Below are 20,363 nucleotides of genomic sequence, written 5' to 3'. Positions count from 1 at the left end.
CAGAGGCCTTCAAGTACCACCTTTACCTCAGTATTCGCTTTTGCCCTTAGCAGGATTCTGCAGTAATATGTGCAGATCTTCCTGCCTCTCGTGTGCCCTGATCCCTCCTATGTTGTCTTAAGGCTTTATCCTTAAAGTTCCTATTTTATTCACCTATATCTACTATTTGGTTACTCATCAAGTAAGTGCTTAATTTAGGTTATTTTACAGCCTCAATGTGTTTTTCAAATCTCTAATTTTTTAACCTTTGCAGTTACACACACGTAAGTTTAACTGCTAACTTCTTAAGTAAAATAATTAGGAAATCATAATCTAACTCCAATATTTGTAAATTTATGTGAATCTGTTGGAGAAATAATTTGTTGTATAAGATAATGCTAACATTTTTTATGAAGGTTTTTATTTGGTGTCATCAAGAGTCTGGGACTTATAAAATCACCTTCATCAATTTCACATTGTTAACTTTATGTGTGGTGCCAGAGTTCATGATTTCTGTTATAATTTGAATGAGGGGAGTGTCCTACAAAGGTCCATGTGGCAAAGGCGTGGTCCCAAGGTCGTACTGTTAGGAGGTCAGCTATGAGATGTTGGTGTTGATGCCACTTTGCTTTTTGGGTCATAAGATGAGCTGCTTCCTTTACTGTACATCCACTATCTGTGCCGCTCTCTAGAGTCATAAAGTGGTGGGACCACTAGGTTATCTTGTATCTGTGTTAATTACTCAGGTATTTGTTGGAATGAAAAACACAATATGGTCTCTTGTCTTATTCTTCAAATGAAGGGCCCATGAAAACCTCAGCCGAAGGCAAAGAGGTTTTTACTTTAGTTGGCACTTCGTCTGGGACTCTGTTTGGCTCCCCATCTTTGAAGTGCAGGCAGCATTAAATGTTTATTCTCAGCACTCAGGAGGCAGAAGCAGGCAGATCTCCGTTGAGTTCGAGGCCAGCCTTGTATACAAGACAGGCTCCAAAGCTACTGAGAAACCCTGTTTTGAATCCCCCCAAAAAAGATTATTTAATATCTCACTTTTAAAATTATTTTCAGAGATAGTTGGTCTGAAATGCCTGATACCCCATTTCTACAAGTAGAAGTGCAGACATTTGACAACTTGTCCAAAGAAGACTAAACATTCCTGTGTTAGTGTGTTACTCGTTTGTGTTCATCTCTTTGTAGCATAAATGAGAGACCCGAGAAATGTAAAAATTAACATGTAATTGTTTTGTAATACCACTTTTTTTTAAAGACAGTGTCTGCATAGCCCTGGCTGCCTGTAGCTCATAGAGACCCACCTGCCTCTGGAATTAGAAGCCTGAGCCACCTCCTCCCTGCTCTAAAGTGTATTATTTGCCAGGCTAGTTCCTGTTACCTGTGGGAAGGGAGGCGGGATATCACATCTGATTGTGTGTCGCTGGAACAGGCGTTGTCCTTTTGACCTGGCAGGATGTAATCTTACATTGTAAAGTAGGATTCTACAAGTTTGCAAAGGACATGAATTGATTTGACAAGGTCTGCAAACAAATTGTCCTTTAATGGTTGTGCTAGAAGTTGAGTTTATTTTCAGTAATTAATGTGAGATGTGATTTTTTTTTTTAAATTACATGTATTTATCTAAGAGTGTGAGTATACGTCTTGGTCATAGCATGCATGTAGTGATACTTTGTGTTAACAAATGAAGCTTGCCTGAAGATAAGAGAAGCAGAGCTACCAGCCACTAGAGAGTTCTTTTATCACTACCAATGTTCAGACTGAAGGTGCAATCCTGTCCTCAGACTGCATCTGTCTCCACCAAACCTCAGACTGCACTGAGCTCCCAACTCCTCCCACCTTGTATTCCTCTCTGCCCAGCCATGGCACTTCTGTCTCCACCTCCCTAGTGCTGGGATTGAAGGGTTGGGATCACCTTTGTGTGAGCTCTGTTTCTCTTTTAGAGGGATTCAATCTTGTGTAGCCCAGGGTGGAGAGAACAGAGGTTCTCTCTCTTCCTAGTCCTGGAACTAAAGGTGTGTGCCACCACTCCCTGGCCTCTGGTGGCTTAGCTCTGCACTCTGATCGGCAGGCAAGCTTTATTTGTTAAAACACAAACAGAATATCACTGCACAAGCATATGGAGGTCCAAGAATTCCTTGGGGGCATCAGTCCTCTCCTCCCACTATGTGTGTCCCTGGGATCAAACTCAGGTTGTAAGACTTGGATGTAAGCCCCTTTACCCACGGAGGCATCTTGGCATCCCTGGGGGTTGTGAATTTCTTTTTCAGGGATAAAATAAGAGTTTTAAATCTTAACACATCTATAAAAATGCATAATTTGTATTTGGATTTATTTAGTTTAAAATGGAAGTCAAACTTTCAGTTTAGAAATTCTATGCTTGCTGGGCAGTGGTGGCACATGACTTTAATCCCAGCATTCAGGAGGGATTGGCAGGTGGATCTCTGTGAGTTTGAAGCCAGCCTGATCTTCAGAGCTAGTTTCAGGACAACTGGGGCTGTTACACAGAGAAACCCTGTCTCGAAAAACCAACCAAAAAGAAAAAAGAAATTGTCAACTTCAAATTGGTTGGCAGTCTTCCTTGTTTAAAAAGTTATGCTGGGAATTTAGAATTATATTCATGTTTTATAGTTATTTGACTTGATATTCTTCATAGCCTTTAGCATGAGATGCCATCCATTTCTGCCATTAAATTGATGCATCAAAAAAAAAAATACAGAAACAGCCCTCTTGGAAGGAAGCTTAGAATTTCTGAATTTTGCCTTATTCTTTTTCTTTTCTTTGTTTTTTTTTTTTTGTTTTGTTTTGTTTTTGTTTTTTGTTTTATCGAGATAGGGTTTCTCTGTAGCTTTGGAGCCTGTCCTGGAACTAGCTCTTGTAGACCAGGCTGGCCTCGAACTCACAAAGATCCGCCTGTCTCTGCCTCCCGAGTGCTGGGATTAAAGGCGTGCACCACCACCGCCCGGCGCTTATTCTTTTTCTTATCTGCCAAATGGGTATACTAACTTGAAGATCCGTGTTGATTATGGTGTCTTTGCTTCCTGTTTGTTTCAGATTTGTTCACTTGCATTCAGAACACTGGGTGATAACTTGGAATTGCTCTGTGCTCGGCCATCTTACCCACCTATTTACACTGTGTGAAGTCAATGCCTTTGTCATTGTTCCTGAAGTGCCTTTCTGCCCTATCCCACTTGCTAGGCACAGCAAGATGATGATTCTCAGTGTCTTTTAAGATCCATTCAATGGGTAATGCACCTTGGTTACTTAGTTGCCAGTGCAGTTAATTTTAGACCTCATGAATTAGTGAGTGTGTTTAATTTCTTAAAAGTCTGCTACCTGACTGAATTCAGGTATGAGTCAGTCTCACCCTTCAGTCTTGGCAGCTGTTACTTTCCAGGCTGTTCCTTGGCCTGGCCTGCCACACAGGTTGAGTATTCCTTATCCAGAATGCTTGAGACTAGTCGTATTTTGGATTTTTGTCTTTCTTGGACTTTGCAATATTTGTATGTGCATAATTTGAGGATGGGACTCAAGTCCAAACATGAATCAGTTTATATTTCTCATATACCTCAAGGTGTGTGTATGTACATACACATATATTCTTCTGACTGTGCTGGGACCAGACCCTGGGCCTAATGCCGTGTTAAGCACACACTGAGCTGTGTATTTTGTACATTAGCACATCAGTTTGTATTCTGACTGTGACCTGTTACATGAGACCAAGTATTAATTTCCCAAGTCATGTTGGCACTTAAAAAAGTACTGGATTTATGGAAAGTTGGATTTGTGGTTTTCAGATTGTTCAACTTGTATATTTTCTAAAGATTTTTACTTAAACAGTAAAGCAGCAGTTATGTTAGATTAAGTACCTCAGAAAAGGAACAGATGATACTATTACTCTATCATAGCATTTAATGTATTTAATTAGGGATCCTGTTATCTTATTTTCAAAATCTTGTCATGCTTGACTGACAAGGATAATGCTCACTTTTCCTGTTACATTCTTTTGTAAACACTGGAGTGTGGTTTTAGTACCTTATTTAATTAGCCAGTAACAGTCTACCCACTTCATTCTTTTAAATTCTCTGTCTTTGCTGTAGTTTAAGGTCAGAAAAAATCTGATGTATTTTATAATATTCTGGTTGTCTTTCAATAGTTTCGTACTTCAAACACATTTCTCCTGTGTTTTCTCTAACATTAATGTACATATTGACAGCAATTAAGAATATATTATCTGGCTGGGCAGTAGTAGCACATGCCTTTATTTCCAGCACCCTGGAGTCAGGGACAGGCCAGTTCAAGGATAGTCAGGTTTGCAGAGGGAGTTCTGGGACAGTCTCCAAAACTACATAGAGAAACCCTGTCTTGAAAAACAACAACTATATATATATTATATATATAATATTAATATATATTATTATATAAATATAATTATATTAAATGGATATATATCCATTGAAGCAAATTTAAGGATTGGAAAGTGTTACAGTGGACAAAACTCTTAAAATTGTTATTATTTAAATACTTCATTCATTTAATTTTTTGGGTATGTGTCTGAGGTGTATGTAAGTTTTCAGGAGCCTGAGGTGGTCAGAAGAGGGATCAGAGCCCGTGATTTAAGATAGAATTAGATAGATCTTTGACAGAAAGTTATATGTAGTCAATAACTTGTTCACTAAATATTGTAAGTATGTTGAGGACTGAACTGAAAGAATGGCTTTCCACCTTCTGTAACAGGTGTTCAGCATCACTTTGTTTGTTTGTTTGTTTTCAGACAGGGTTTTTCTGTGTTACAGCTCTGGCTGTCCTAGAACTTTCTTGTAAACCAGACTGGCCTCAAATTCACCAGAGGCCTCAAACCTGCCTCTGTCTCCCTAGTGCTGGGATTTTACTGAGTTGTAAATTAAAATGTTTTATTTGTTTTATACTGGCTGTCAAAGGCCCTATGATTATTGTAGCAGAGGCTTCCAGTTTATTACTTTGAGTATTTTATGCAATTTAATTCTTACCTCGTAGATGTATACTCACTGTTTGTCATTTTTATTGAAATTAAGCACCCACCATTGGTATAAGAATATTTTGATGATAAATAAATATATTTTTTATTTATATGAGAATTAATTGCCGTTGGTTCTTAGAGAATGGAAACCTGAACTCAAATTTGACAGCTGTCTTAGTCAGTATTCTATTGCTGTGAAGAGACACCATGACCAAAGCAACTCTTATAAAAGAAAGCATTTAACTGGGGCAGTTTTCAGAGGGTGATGCAGGGAACTTGGCAGCAAAAAGCATGGTGCTGAAGAGGTAGCTAAGAGTTCTGGATCTGGATCTGCAGGCAGCAGGAAGAGAGAGACACTGGACCTGACTCAGGCTTTTGAAACCTCAAAGCTCACCCCCAGTGATACATTTCCTCCAACAATGTCACACCTACTCCAGCAAGGTCACACCTCCTAATCCTTCTCAAGTAGTGCCACTTTCAAAGCATTCAAATACATGAGCCTATGGGACATTCTTATTCAAACACCACAGCAGTTTTAATTAGGTTAGGACAAAGCATTGACTTCTGCCTGATTGATTTACTTGCAAGTCTACAAGATAAAGGCATACCATATTTTATGCTTCTTAAATGTATTTCCTGACGTAATATATGGAACCCCTCTTTCAGGTAACTTTTCTATAAAAAGAGTTAGACACAGACATTTAAAACTCAGATCACACTTAGATTAGCCAATATAGATCATTTCTTGTTATATTACCTTGGATGTTTCCAGAATTGTAACACTTGCTTATTGACCTTAAACCTTATAATAGGTTTAAACACACCAACCCACCAAGATACACAATGATGGAAACTTGTCTAGCAGGTACAAGGCCCTGTGTTCAACCCCTAGCACTAGGAAGGAGAGAGAGGAGGGGTAATGAAAATGATTTCAGACTAAAAGCTAACTAAAGTAACTTGAAGCTCCTCCCACTGAGTATGTACACATGTTCCTATGTGGTGGTGCACATATGTGCGTGTGGAGATGATGATAGCCTCAGTTGCCATTTCTCAGATGCCATCAGTGACTTGAAGCTTGCCAAATAGGCTAGCTTGGCAGGACAGTGGGTTTCAGGGACCCACTTGACCTGTCTTTCCACCAGCTGGGATTACAAGCACATCACCATACCCAGCTTTTTAGATGTGGGTTCTGGGGTAAGATAAGCACTCTACCAATTATGCTATCTCCCCCAGTTAGCATTATTCCTATTCTAAACATAAAAGAATTCATCTTTGTCAAGAGACAGACTTCAGGTTTTTTTTTTTTGTATTTGAATAGATACTGTATGCATGCAGTACACATTTGAAAACTGCAAGTATGTGTCTATAAAATAAAAGTAAATCTCCTATACTTGCTTCCTAACTATCCACAGAAGCAGAGGAAATCAGTTTTGTCTACCTTTTTAAGTTATCCCACATACTATGAGTATTCTTTTGGAAGGCAGAAATTATATTATTAGAACATTAGCATTCAAGAATTGATGTACTTAAGATTTTCATTGATAACTTCTTTGCAGTACAACAAACACTATGAAACAGATGATTGAATACAGTCTCTGCTCACATAGATTTCTCTTGGAAATCTGACTGGCTTGGAGTTTAAAAGTGGCCCCATAGTGGTAACAGAAAGATCTGGCTGGAGCAGCTCAGTTGCTAGCTATATAGGCAGCCATTGTAAGGAATTTGCACTGGAAATTAATTACCAGCATAATTGCTAATTGCTTACCCACATAAGCAGTTTTTGTCAATGTGGCTGGAGCTAGGAAATTCACTTCCGAGTTCACTTGCTCACTTACTGATTGGCAGGTTGGTGTTGGTCTGGGCCCTTAATGTTGGCTTCTCTGCAGGGTTACTGAAGTATCCTCAGGACACTATGACTGGTTCCAGAGTAAGCAGTCAAGAGAGACCAGAGCAGGAGCTATTATGTATAGATATCATATATTATAGATCTTTACTATCTATTGATTGAGATACCAGTCTCTTCTAGAAAAATCCCATCGGTACACTCAAAAATTAATACCAGATATTTGGGTATCCTCTAGTTCAGTCAAGTTGACACCTAAGATAGCCATCATAAAGATGTGAATTTTAACTATATTCTCTATCAATTTAAAATGCTGTGATAATTAGGCTGCCAGATTAGTGTGGAAGAATAAGGCTGCCACACTATAAAATGGAATTGGGAGAAAATTATTATTATCCAAAGAAGCTTTTGATGGGCTGGGGGGGGGGGGGGTGAGTGTCAGTATAGTACTTACCACACAAACATCAGGATCTGAGCTGAGATTCCCCGGCAGCAGTGTAGAAAGCCAGACATGGCAGTGTGCACCTGTAATCCTCATGCTGGTGAGGAGACGCAGAGCATCCTTGGCGAGCTCCAGGTTCAGTGAGAGACCCTGTCTCAAAAAATAAGGTTGAAGAAGGTATTGAACATTAACTGTGGCCTTCAAACACATGTGCACACACATATGCACACCCAAAGTAATTTTTAGAGAAGAGCTTGAAATAGCCAGTTGTAAGAGGGTGTGATGACAGGAAAGACTGAATCACGTGTTTATTTCGTTCATATTTCATGCAGCTGAGTGAAATATCATGTTGAGTATTCAGGGGATAAGGTTAAGATAGAAACGCCAATTTGAGATTTAGTGTAACATAGTTTGGTATTCTTTGAAAGAAGTTTGAGATCAAGGAGGGATTTGTAAAGATTAGTAATTCTAGGGTGTGTGTGAGAATGAGCCAATAGGAAAGGAGAGGCTGATTTGGGAGAAAAGACTAGCCAGATGAAGAGTAGTTGTAGTTTTTCTCAGGTGTGGACCATTTATGGGGCAAGGGAACTTAAGAGGGAGGGCAGCCCACACTCACGGCCATAGAACAAAACTCATGCCTGGAATCGCAGCACTTGATAGGCTGAGGCGGAGGGGGGGGGCAATTTTGATGAGAAAATAACTGGAACAAATGGAAAAAAAAAAACAGGAGTAGGCAGCTGGGTCTGTGGTGATGATGAGGTTCCAGTCCCCACCCACTATTGCCAGCTGCATACTGTCTGGGGAGTGCTGGAGTGTGCATGAGTTGGAAGGTTGACTTCTAGTTGTTGGCAGTAAGAATTCACCAAGTCAGAGCAGAGTGGGAAAGAGGCTGGCTATTTATATGCTAGTGGCCCTTTTTGTTTGCTTGTTCCTAACATATACTTGGTTGGTCAGTGTTTAACTTGGTTGGAACAGGCTTTGTAGGGTCACAGCTCTGTGTTGGAAATTCATGTCACCATTTCTGTAATGCCCACCAGACCTAGCTTGTTCCCCCACAGCGAGGACTGGTACTTTCAGTGGTCCAACTGCCTAGTTACTTCTTGCTCATTCTCTTATAAGCAGTCCAGTAAACTCACTGGTACAGCCTAGCTGAGCTTGGGTGGAATCTTTGGTCTGAATCTGGATAAAAGAGTCATTTATGTCTCTCCAGGAAAAGATATGCTTCAGATATCATTACAAATGTGTGTAATGTCTGGCAGATTATGTAAGTAGTTTTTCTCCAATAGCTTTTTATTGTTAAATAATTATATTAATTCTTGAGAATTTCATACAATATATTTTGAACATGTTTGTTCCCCTCAACCTTTCCATCCCTTCTCACCCACCTGTGTTATTGCTTCTTTCTTTTCTTCTTCCTCTGTAGTGAGATTTCATTTATATTTTAATAAATAAAGCTTACCTGAAGATCAGAGAGTAAAACAACCCTACTGGTCAACCTTACAGACCAGGTAATGGTGCACACCTTTAATCCCAGCTCTAGAGAGGACTATAAGACAGGAAGAGACAGCTCTTAGACACAGTCTCATTCTGAGATTCTGGAAGGCAGGATCACCATTTCAGACTGAAGTAGAGGTAAAGAGCCTGTGGCTGGCTGGGTTTTTTTTTTCTTTTCTTTCCTTTTCTTTTCTTTTCTTTTTTTCAAGACAGGGTTTCTCTGTGTATCTCTGACTGTCCTGGAACTCACTCTGTAGACCAGGCTGACCTCAAACTCAGAGAGCTCTGCCTGCCTCTGCCTTCCTGAGTGCTGGGATTAAAGGCATGTGCCACCATGACCCAGCTGCTGTTTTGCTTTTCTGACCTTCAGTCTGAACCCCAGTATTTGTCTCTTGGTTTTTATTAATAATGTCACATTTCTTCATCAAGGCCAGCTTGTGTTACCCTGCTAGTATTAGGATTGGGGCATGCTCTGGTGTGTGATCAGCCCAATAGGTCACATTATTAAAAAACAAATAGCTGACTCTCTCTCTCCCAGTAGCCATCAGATGTTACTAGCTCCTCAGCTGCTAGTGGTGGGATCTCTCTCTCTCTCTCTCTCTCTCTCTCTCTCTCTCTCTCTCTCTTACACACACACAGTGTGCACGTGCTCTCTGTTGGGATTTTGTTTGGCTAGAGCGTGTGCAGGTCTGTGCATGCTGTTACAGTTGTTATGAGTGCATATGTGCCCTGTTGTACCTGGAAAGCTAATTGCTTTTATATTCTCAGTGAAGTTGGTCATTAACTGAGCCTATCATAAGGAGTAAAAATAGATTTGTTACAGGTTTGAGGAGACATGCAAAGCTCAGAGTAGGAAATAGAGTCGTCCTTCTAGGCCAGGGTTGACTCTCCTTTCATGTCTGTAGTTATAAATGTAAAGCGAAGTAGCCAGCGCTGTTCCTGAGCAGTATGAGTGCCACTGCCACTTCCTTCTGTTGCCCAGGCTAAAGAACTACTTCCTTTGTGCTTTCAGAGTTTACAAATGACTTATTGTTCTTAGGGCCAGAATAGAGTTACTTGTTTGTTTGTTTGGTTTCCCCTATTTTAGAAGGTAGAGGGAAAATGCCAGGCCTCCCACATGTAGGCTGATGAGATTTTATGTAGTCTCAAGTTCAGCTAGGTTGGTTATCACTTCAGCTGATACCTCTCTCTCTTCTCTCTCTCTCTCTCTCTCTCTCTCTCTCTCTGTAAAAAAGAACTTTGTATTCTCAGCCATGGAGAGCACTTGGAAAGGTGCCCCTTTTCTGCCCCACCTGTTATTGAACGATTTTGTTTTGTTTTAATAGCAGAACTTTGGGGAAATGTTAAGAAAAGGCACTTTTCATACTACCAGAGGTATAGGATAGTTTAAGATCAAGAGACTTTTTGATAGTTGTTGTTATTAGTTGGGAAAGGTATTTGAATGTGAAATGAAATTTAGTACAATTCTTGAATCTTGCTTTTGGCTTCTATAAAAGAACCTATGTAGTGTTTCAATAAATTCTACCTGACTTTGGATACCTTTACAAAATACATTTTAAAAGACTTAGAAAATGAATGTTTCTGTTTTAAAAACATTAGTCTGGATGGGGAGTGTACTTTAGTGGTAGAAAACATTGTCTAGCATTCAGAAGCAGCCAGTCCCCAGCACCAAGAAAGGTCACAGTACCTGATGTGAAAGAGGGTTCGCATATACTAGGTGCATTGGATTCATTCGTCCTCGTCTCTCTGGAATGTAATATCAAACACTCATATGAACCCATTTGTTAGTGACCATTCTTGCCCTGGAATGAAATGAAATCCGCACATTAAGTACTACCTTTAGTAGTCCGGAAACCAGCGTCTCCTACTCTAAGTGACACTGGCTTGTTACATTAGGGAAGGTTTAGAATTTGTTTTCCATTTAGCAAGCTTGGATCATTTGGCCTATAATGACAAGAAATATTAATGAGAAATTTTAATCCTGCTTTACTACGATGAATAGTCTCTCAAAAACAAGTCTCTGTGTGCTCTTCACTCTCAAATAGCCCCTTCCTTTGTATTCATGTCAGATAGACAGAAGATGGATGGATGGATGGATGGATGGAGATAGATAGATAGATAGATTGATTTTACATGAGAGGAAACATTTGCCTTCCCTTACTACTCTTCCATCTCAAATAATCTGCCTTTTTTGTTGGGGGAGAGGTATCAAGACAGGGTTTCTTTGTGTAGTAACCCTGGCTGTCCTAGAACTTGCTCTGCAGACCAGGTTGGCCTCAAACTGTCTGCCTCTGCCTCCTGAGTGCTGGAATTAAAGCCATGCTATAATCTGCCTTTTTATGTCATATTCTCTCTCTCTCTCTCTCTCTCTCTCTCTCTCTCTTTCTCTCTCTTTCACACACACACACATTCTCTCTCTCTCTCTCTGCCTTACACTCTCTCTTTCCTTTTCTCTCTCCTCTCTCTCTCTCCCCTACACACACATACACAAACTCTCTGTACTTTACTAACATGAGAGAAAACAAAGTATTTGTCAGTCTGACTTATTTCTCTTTATGTGATGATCTTGAGTTCTTCTACCCATTTCTCCACAAATGAAACAATTTCTTTTTTTTCCCCCTATGGCCAAATAAAACTCCATTGTATGTTTACGACATTTATCTATGGTGGACAGCTAGACTGATTCCATATCTATTGTGAATATTACAACAGTAAACACGAATGTTTAAGTATCTTGGTGGTATGCTGACTCAGGTTGCTTTGGGTGTGTACCCAAGAGAAGTATAGCTGAGTCCTTTGATGATACTAGTTTTAATTATTTTTGAGAAACCTCCATGCTGGTTTCTGTAGTGACTGTACAGTCTCATCAACAGTGTGTAAACGTCTGTGCGTGGTGTCCATTGCATTCCCACATCTTTACTAGCATGTATTTTTGATTCCTTGGCATTCTGACTAGAGTGAGATATAACCTCGGTTTAGTTTGTATGGGGTGGGGGTGTTGTGGGCCGGTGCATGTGGAGGCCAGAGGTCAAGCATCTTCTGTCTTTCCTTCCTCCCTCAACCCCCCCCCCCCCCCCCACCTTTTTTATTTTATGACACAGGGTCTCACTGAACCTGGGACTTGCCAAGTCAGCTAGATTGATCAGTCAAGGAAGCCCCTGGGCTCCTCCTGTATACTTTGCAACACTGGGATTTTAGGCCTGAACTCAGCTTTTTAGTGTGGATATCCAAACCCAGGGTCTGGGTCTTGTGCAGTAGGTGCTCTACCTGTGGAGCCTTCTCCCCAGATCTACGTGGAATTTTTAGTTGCCTTTTCCAGGATGTTTTGAAAAACAAACAAAAACAAAAAATAAAGAATTTACTTGCTTACACACAAATTTAAAAGTTGCTAAATAAAATTTCTATGGCAGTCCATAGAGCATTCCTATAAACATGTTCTTCCAGTTGAAAATACTTTTGACTATTATACTTGGCTGTAATTTTATGGCTGTAATTTCTCATTATTTTCCCTTTTGAGTAGGAAGAGACACTAGTCCCGTTGCTTTTTGAAGACTTTGCTCTTGCCATACATTCCTCTTATTTGAGATACTTATTCCATTGTCTGTAGAATAAAGTTTAAAATTTTAAGCTAACAGGTAAGATGAGACGCTCTGCCCCAGCATCCTTCAGGACTAGTTCTGTCACTCTGTGCTCTCTGAAGTCTTTTCCTGATAAGCTAGACATGACCTAACCTGTCCTCTTTTAGCCATATAAAATTGGCCTTAACCTTTGTATTAAAGCTTACATTGTACAAGCCTCAGTTCAAGTTAATGGATTGTTGTTGTGTTCATCGTTATGTTGTTATGTCATAACAACATATTCATACATTGAACGGAATACATGAAACACCAGGTATTCCAGGTCTGAGAGAACAGCAGGGTCCTCATGGAGTTTATGTTCTGGTTTGGGAAATGAGAAGACACACACCTTAGTAAGTATGTAGGTAGAACGTTTTCTATTTCCGGTGTTCTGCGTGAGGATAGCACCGTGGTGTGGTGGGAAGGCGGAGCAGAGGGCAGTGACTCGGTTAGCATGGAGGGGTCTTTAACAGTGGAGGCTATGAAGGAACCATCATAGTAAGATTTTGGAAGCAGAGTTGTTTTCTGGGGACTGAACCAAGGGTCTTTTTCTTGGTATACAAGTGATCTTCCAGTGGCTGTACCCCCAGCCCTTTTTGTACACATACATACCTATCCATACACAGACACACACATAATCAAAAGTATTTTGTTTTTGTTTTTTTGAGACAGGATTTCCTGGAAGTCTCTCTATAGACCAAGCTGGCCTTGAACTCACAGAGATCCACCTGCCTCTGCCTCCTGAGTGCTGGGATCAAAGGTGTGCACCCAGCTTAAAATTGGTCTTTTTTAAAACTGTTAAGAGAAAATGCAGTACCTGGGTTGATATACTGTATGCATAAACAAGGTCTTGGTTTGTTCCCCAGCCCCTGCCCCCCAAAGTTAGTTGGTATTATATAATAATAATTATATAAAACATTATATATAAAATATATATGTTCAGTATTTTTATAATACCGCATGAATTATGTAATTATGTTATCTTCTACAATATTCTAATCATCTTGGAAAGGTACCAGAAGTTCAGTTAACTAGCCTGTTGTTAGAAATATGAGGTTAACATTTTAGTAATATAAATAATGCTGAATATTTTTACAGTATAAATATTTTTCTTTTTATTTATTTATTTGTTCCATTTTGGTTTTGGTGAAACAAGGATTGAACCTAGACATAAGCACTACCATTGAACATGCCTCAATTGTACCCTTCCTCTTTTTATTTTTTCAAAGTTTTTTTTTTATTTTACCTGCATGCATGTCTGTGTACCATGTGCATGATTGGTGCCTGTCAGAGGCCAGGAAAGGGTGTTATATACCCTAGAATTGCATCTCTTTATAGCTAGAAATTTGTTTTGTTTGAATTCCCCAGTAAAGAGACAACTGAAGTTACCAAGTTTGGATGCTCACCTTATGAGACCTGGATAGAGGTGGGCAGTCCTTGGGCTTCCCACAGGTCAGGGAACCCTGATTGCTCTTCGAGCAGATGAGGGAGGGGGACTTGATCGGGGGAGGGGGAGGGAAATGGGAAGCGGTTGCGGGACGAGGCAGAAATCCTTAATAAATAAATAAATTAAAAAAAAAAGTAAGAATCAACTACAGCTGTCAAAAGGAGCACTGATTTAACTCACTTCACCAAACTCAAATGCTTTTATTAATATCCTTGTCAGTTCTTTAAATGTTCAGTTTTTTAAAAGACGTGTGTGTGTGTGTGTGTGTGTGTGTGTGTGTGCGCTCGTGTGTGCGCACACTTTGTATGAATGAGTGCCCTTTGAGGCCAGAAGAGGGCATGAGATCACCCAGAGCTGGAGTTGTAGGCATTGAGAGTGGGAACTGAACTTCGGTCTTCTGGAAAAGCATTCTTTAACAACTGAGCTATCTCTCTAGCCTCTAAACTGTGAGTCTTAAATCAGGTTTAATGAATATATAAAATATAGAACATACAGTTGAAGACATTAATAATCCTATTAATCTTATTTGGTCTCTTTGTTTTATTTTTTTAAGACATGGTTCTTTGTGTAGCTCTGGCCATCCTGGAACTAATATTCTGGAGATCAGGCTGACCTTGAACTCGGAGATCTGCCTGCCTCTGCCTCCCGAGTTCTGGGATTAAAGGCGTGCGCCACCACCGCCCGGCTTGGTCATAATTCTTTTTAAGGTTCAAATTTTTCAAAGATAAAATTTGCATCCCTGTTTAATAACACTTGCAAATTAAGCCATTTACTAAAAACAAACTGGTAAAAATTTAAATTAAAAATATTTCTTGAAAAAAAAGATCTCGAGTCTCTATAAAATTTCAGTGTTATATTTTGAATAAAAGTTACCTTTATTAGTTTTTATTACTCCATGTGCTTGTGTGAGAGTACATGCACTTGTGTACATAGGGATCTCTGTGGGGCCCAGAAGAAGATATCAGAGTCTTTGGAAAGTTGTTTCAAGTGTCTGAACTACCCATCAAGGGTCCAGCTCTCCTGATAGAGCAACAAGTGATTCTAACCCTGAGCCATCTCCCTAGCCCCGAAATGCTGTCGTTAGTTCTTTTTTTTTTATTTAAAGATAAAATTCAGTCTTGAAGAAGCTGGCTTAATGGTTCTTCTTCTTCTTCTTCTTCTTCTTCTTCTTCTTCATCATCATCATCATCATAATTGAGTTTTATTGAATAATCCAGTTGGCAGCCTGGTGACTATAAAAAGTCTTTGGACTTCTTATACTTGAACCACAGTCTAGGTTTATGAACATGTAATGGTCATAGCTTTCTTTGAAACTTAATCATTTGATGGTCTGTGTGTAAGGAGGCCTTGGGGTCATTCTTTAGCACCCCGTGCCACTGAATCACTGACTAATTTCAGTATTAGTACATGTAGTTAAAATTTAAACAAGTTTTGACTACCAATTCATTTCTTAAAGTAATGGCTTAAGTCACTCATAGCCCGAGTCAAAAGTAACAGGCATAATTGTTTCGTAGGCTATTAAGTTATTTTGAGGAGCTTTTAAAATGCATTCTTTATTTTGCAAGATAATTTTTCTTTCTGGAAGGCCGATCCTGAATGAGGAATTGTGAATTTGTCATAGACGATGACTGTGTAATGAGTCCTGCAGACTGAGTGATGCACTTCCAGTAAGATCTTAAAAAAGGCTTTGTAAAGCCATGTCTTTCAGGAAAGATGTTTAGAATAGAGTCAAGTTGATTCACGTTTCCTTTGTTCAGTATGAGGCTTTCTTTCTAAATATGTTTAAGATTTTAGTATATAATTCTAATTACAGTTATATTGTGGTCAGTGTGGAAGTCCTGACTTACATACAGCAAATATATACAGCATATTAGGTATTTATAGAGACTAATAGAGGGAAAAAGACCCAAAGCCCAAAAGAAAATTAGAAATCCCTCCCATATTCTGACCTTCAAAAGAATATCCCTATTTTGTTGTGTGTTATCCTTTTTAAGATTTAATTTTTATTGTGTATTTGTGTGTGGTTCTGTGACATGAGTGCATTACCAGTTGATAGGCCTGGAGAGGGAGTCATATTCCCCTGGAGCTGGAGTTACAGGCCACGTGAGCAGGCACATGGGGTGCCACAGCAGTGTGGTTCTTACCACCACACTCCCACTAGCCCCTAATTTTCTTCTGTGTGTAATGTTTTATAAACGGGAATTGCCTCAAAAATGATACTTAGTAGCTTCTTGTCATTTTATTTGAAAAAAATGCAAGAAATTATAGTAAATATACTTCATTTAGAACTCTAAATTTTAGTTTATTTTTAAAACTTCAGTAGATGGGGCTAGGGAAGGGATGTAGCTTCATAGGTAGAGTGCTTGACTAGCCTATAAGAAGCCCTGAGTTTAGGATCTAACTCTGCCTAAACCGTGGGTGGTGGCATACACACACACACCTTTAGTCCCAGCCTTTGTGGAGGCAGAAGTTCAAGGTCATCCCTGGCTCTTTTAAGTGCTGTGCTAGCTTGGCACGCGAGACCCTGTCTTAGAAATATTTGTTTGAAAAAAATTTTCTTGTTTAAAACAAAGCTTAAATCAGACTTTTAAGCTAGAACTTAATGTGAATCTTGCCCTTCTCACACATAAATCAGTAAATGTGGAGTATGCAGTAGGATCAGTGGTAATTAACAGCTTGCCCTGTATGCCTAGGAGTGCTTTAAATACACCCTGCTTATACTAACTCCTATTTTATGCTTGTTCTTGTTTAATAAAAGAAGGAATTTAATCACTGAGAGGTCAGTTGACTAGTTAGAGGGCGAGAGAGGAGCAAAAACATTTAGCCCAGGCTGGAACTCTGAGGTCAGACACAAGTCACTGTGTTTTGTCATCATGGCTTTTCTGGTAACTGTCCTAAATACAGTCGTAATTAGAGTTAATCTACTGAACAAGTTAATGATTTATAATGTCAGATTATTCATTGTAAATCACTGACTAGAATTCTGTTTCTCTGCTGCATGTCAATCATGAGAATGAAATCTAATTTACTGCCCCTCCCACCGTCAGTATCCCGCATCCCATGAGGGGCTTTCCACCCTGTGGACCTGTGGTTTTGAGTGTCAGCTAACCCGGGCTGCCAAGGTAGGGGTGTCCGGCTGGACAGTGCGGTGCAGTGGGGTGGGTCTCTGCCCTGCTGTGAAGCAGGTCAGAAGCGTGAAGCAGCTGTGTAATCCGCTGGATGCTGACCAGGGCGCTCCCCATTCCAGTCTGGAGCCAGCGGATTGGCTGGGCGCAGACACACGTGACCGACATGTGGCTGTATTGGCGCAGCCTGCCGGGGTGTCACTGGAGACAGAATGGAGGTGCTGCCGGGCTCGAATATGGGGTAGGTGCTGGAGCTGCGATAGCCCGGTTTGCTGCAGGGGAGAGGGAGGAGGTGGTTTTCTCATGGACTGCCTTAAACCGATGACCTTTCCTTGGCACAGGGTCTACTGCCACATGCCAAGCCTAGGAGGCAGGGGCGTCGTCCCACTCCTCTCCCCCACCCCCCACTGCAGCACAGGAGATGGATTTCCTGTGCTTCTGATCCTGGGATTTTGACAGAAGAGGAAGAAAGGGGGAGGGGTAGAAGTGGTAAGGGGAGCCAGGAGAAAGCCGTTTTGTTTTTTATAATGCCTGTTGACAGTGGAGTGGAATAACAGTATCTAAGGAAACGAGTAGAGGACAACAAAGAATGGAGTATATTCATGGCGAGGAGAGAAAGCCCTAGCCCTTTGAAAGGCTGCTTTTCCTCCTTGGCCACAAGGGCACAGGCAGTGGTCGCCAAGAGTGGGCATACAAAGCTGCAGCTGATGGAAAGGGCTACCGAGGACGGGAGGGAAAAAAGCGGAGCCCAAGTGATCTTTCGCTTGACTGGCGAAATAACGTTCAGTAGTAGTAACGTGCCGCTTTCGTACTGCATGTAGGTGAACTCGTTGAGAATAGGATGCAGAGATAGCTGTGTCTTTGTTAGCGGCAGGATGCAGCGGTAGTGGCTTTCGGTGGTGATGCAGCAGGGCTCTGCTGTAGACAACTGCAGAGAGTAAGCAGATGGAATGCTCAGTCCGTCTACAGGAGGCCAGCGCACAACTACACCCAGAGAGGAGAAAATGCATAGTCTGCCTTTTTAAAGTGGGAGGAATATCAGATTATGAATGTTTTGACAGAGGAGGGTATCAAACACTTTGATTTTATATCACAAGAGATGTCAAATGCTTTGATTTAACATAAATCCTATAGGAAGTCTTAATACATTATGTATGGAACTTGGTCTTCCCCTTTGTTAGTCTAGCTCTTATGCCATTAATTAGATCATTCGAGGGCAAATTACTTTAGAATGTAAATTACTTTGTGAAAAATTTCAGACAATACATTTTTTATAGGCCTGATATTTATGACTTATATTTATTATGTAAATTTCTATTTCTCTACTGTCACTTTTTAATGTAGTTTAATAAAATCTACAGATAAATATTTTAGCTATATCTCTATTTAGTGAGTATCCGCAAGATACAGTCTCAGTCTAAAGTGTTTTAATGACATTAGATGTCTGTCTCGGATGAGTCTTGGCCTTATTCCTGTGCATGTCTATGGCAACCCAACCCCCCCCCCCCCCCCCCCCCCCGCACTTCAGGCTCGGAGCTACACTAGCAATGGCTTTGTGAAGCCCTCCAGGATCAATGCTCCTCCAAGATAGTTCCTTTTAAGTTGTTTATGTAGTTGTCTTAATAGAATTTCCAATTTTGTCTCAGTATTTTTCAAAATAATTATACCTGAGTAAATAATACTATGCAAGATTTTCATTGACAAATGAAAATTAACAGTTTTATTATTTTTTGTTTTGTTTTGCTGTTTGTTGTGTTTATTTTAAAACAAAGTCTCATTGTGTAGTCCAGACTGGCTTCCAACTTACTTTGTACAAGAGTGACTTCAAACTTAGGCTCCTCCTGCCTCAGCCTTCCAAGTGCTAGGGTTATAAGACTATGCCAGTATGCCAGGCCTAACTTTATTCCTTAATATTTTTAATATTTTAATTTTATGTGATTGTGGATGTCAGGATTAAAAGTACTTGGGATAGCTTTTAAATCTGATGGAAACCATACCTGGGATTAAAGGTGTCATGTTGAACTGGCAATGAAATTTAATAGCTAACATTATCCAATCCCTTGCATCTCAGTCTACTTCTTGAGTTTATGGAATTATAATTTTTACAGATGTATTCTCATTTAATCACCTAGTGAGTGTAGCATTATTCTCATTTTATATGTTTTACAGTTCTCCTATCCTAGTATGTGACTTTATCCAAGGTCATCGGGTCATCTACTGTGTAAGGATAAGAGCTTGTCTTTTATTTAACTTCTGTTTTGTTTTGTTTTGTTTTTCGAGACAGGGTTTCTCTGTGTAGCCTTGGCTGTCCTGGAACTTGCTCTGTAGACCAGGCTGGCCTCAAACTCACAGCAACCACCTGCTTCTGCCTCCCAAGTGTTGGGACTAAAGACCTAAAGACATTCACCACCACTTACTGGCCAGTTTTTAACTATAAGAATGCATTATAAAAGATTTGATAACTTAAAATTACATGTATATATTTACTCTGTGTGTGTGTGTGTGTGTGTGTGTGTGTGTGTGTGTGTGTATTTGCATGCATGTTGCCAAGAAGTTTATGTAGAGGTCACATGACAGCTTATCGGACTTGGTTCTCTCCTCCCTCCATGGGAGTTCCAAGGATCAAACTCAGTCTATTGGGCTTGATGCCAAGTACCTTTACCCACCGAACAATCTTGGCAGTCCCATTAATTAGTATATATTTTTATTAGTATTATAAACATTTCTACAATATTAGATTACAGTATTTTTCCAAGTTAAGAGAAATAAGACTAAATTAAGAAAAGATCTCCCTTTAGTTAGAATAGTCTATATTTCACTGAGCTTTGTAAAGGGGTCTTTAAAATTGCTTATTGCTAACTTTTATAGCTAGAATTATGTGACCTACTTGGAAATTCATAAATTAACTATTCAGAAGTGTATTTTGTGAACTAAAAGCTATTCATGATTTTGTTTGGATGAATTACAGTGTGAATTTATGTTTTACTGTTTTTCTCTTGCACTGACTTCACACACTGTAACTAGTACTGCACTTCCGTGTTTAAACACTTCGCGGTGCCACTCTCCCGTTGGACGGACGAGGCCAAGTGATAGCTGTTCGCACAGGTGCCAGAAGTGTGATAGCATGTGGCTTAGAAAGATGAGTAACACTTGAGGAAATCTACTCAGTACATATTTGTTAGAGTACCAGCCACATGCCAAACGTCAGAACCAAATAAAACCTGGGAACTAACCTTCATGAGACTTATAATAAACTGTGAAATCTGAACGTGGGTTGGATACTGATTGCTTTGGCTAGTCCTGGGCACCTTTTTAAAGGTTTGTATAATCTGAAATATTTTCTGATTTGCAGGGAAGGAATGGATTGTTCTTTGAAGTACTGTACCCTTGTTTAAGACCTGACATCACAGA

General features: G+C 39.9%; 1 protein-coding gene across 8 annotated transcripts in view; it reads left to right on the top strand.

Annotated features, from left to right (window-relative positions):
* The window catches only part of LOC121453526 (adenomatous polyposis coli protein), a 92,634-nt gene that overhangs the window by 7,260 nt on the left and 65,011 nt on the right, over positions 1-20,363 (top strand). Inside the window, exon 1 of one of the 8 annotated variants that reach the window (XM_041660390.1) lies at positions 17,150-17,193. The exons of the other annotated variants lie outside the window; for them this stretch is intronic. The gene's annotated coding sequence lies outside the window, so the exon portion shown is untranslated. Of the gene's footprint in view, positions 1-17,149; positions 17,194-20,363 lie in introns of those variants that run through there. 8 annotated transcript variants of the gene reach the window in all.

Source organism: Microtus oregoni, unplaced genomic scaffold (genome assembly GCF_018167655.1).
Source record: "Microtus oregoni isolate MIOR12 unplaced genomic scaffold, Mior012 000011F_ref0000422, whole genome shotgun sequence".
Classification (NCBI taxonomy): domain Eukaryota; kingdom Metazoa; phylum Chordata; class Mammalia; order Rodentia; family Cricetidae; genus Microtus; species Microtus oregoni.
Note: the sequence above shows the minus strand (reverse complement) of the source record. Positions and strands in the feature narration are given on the sequence as shown.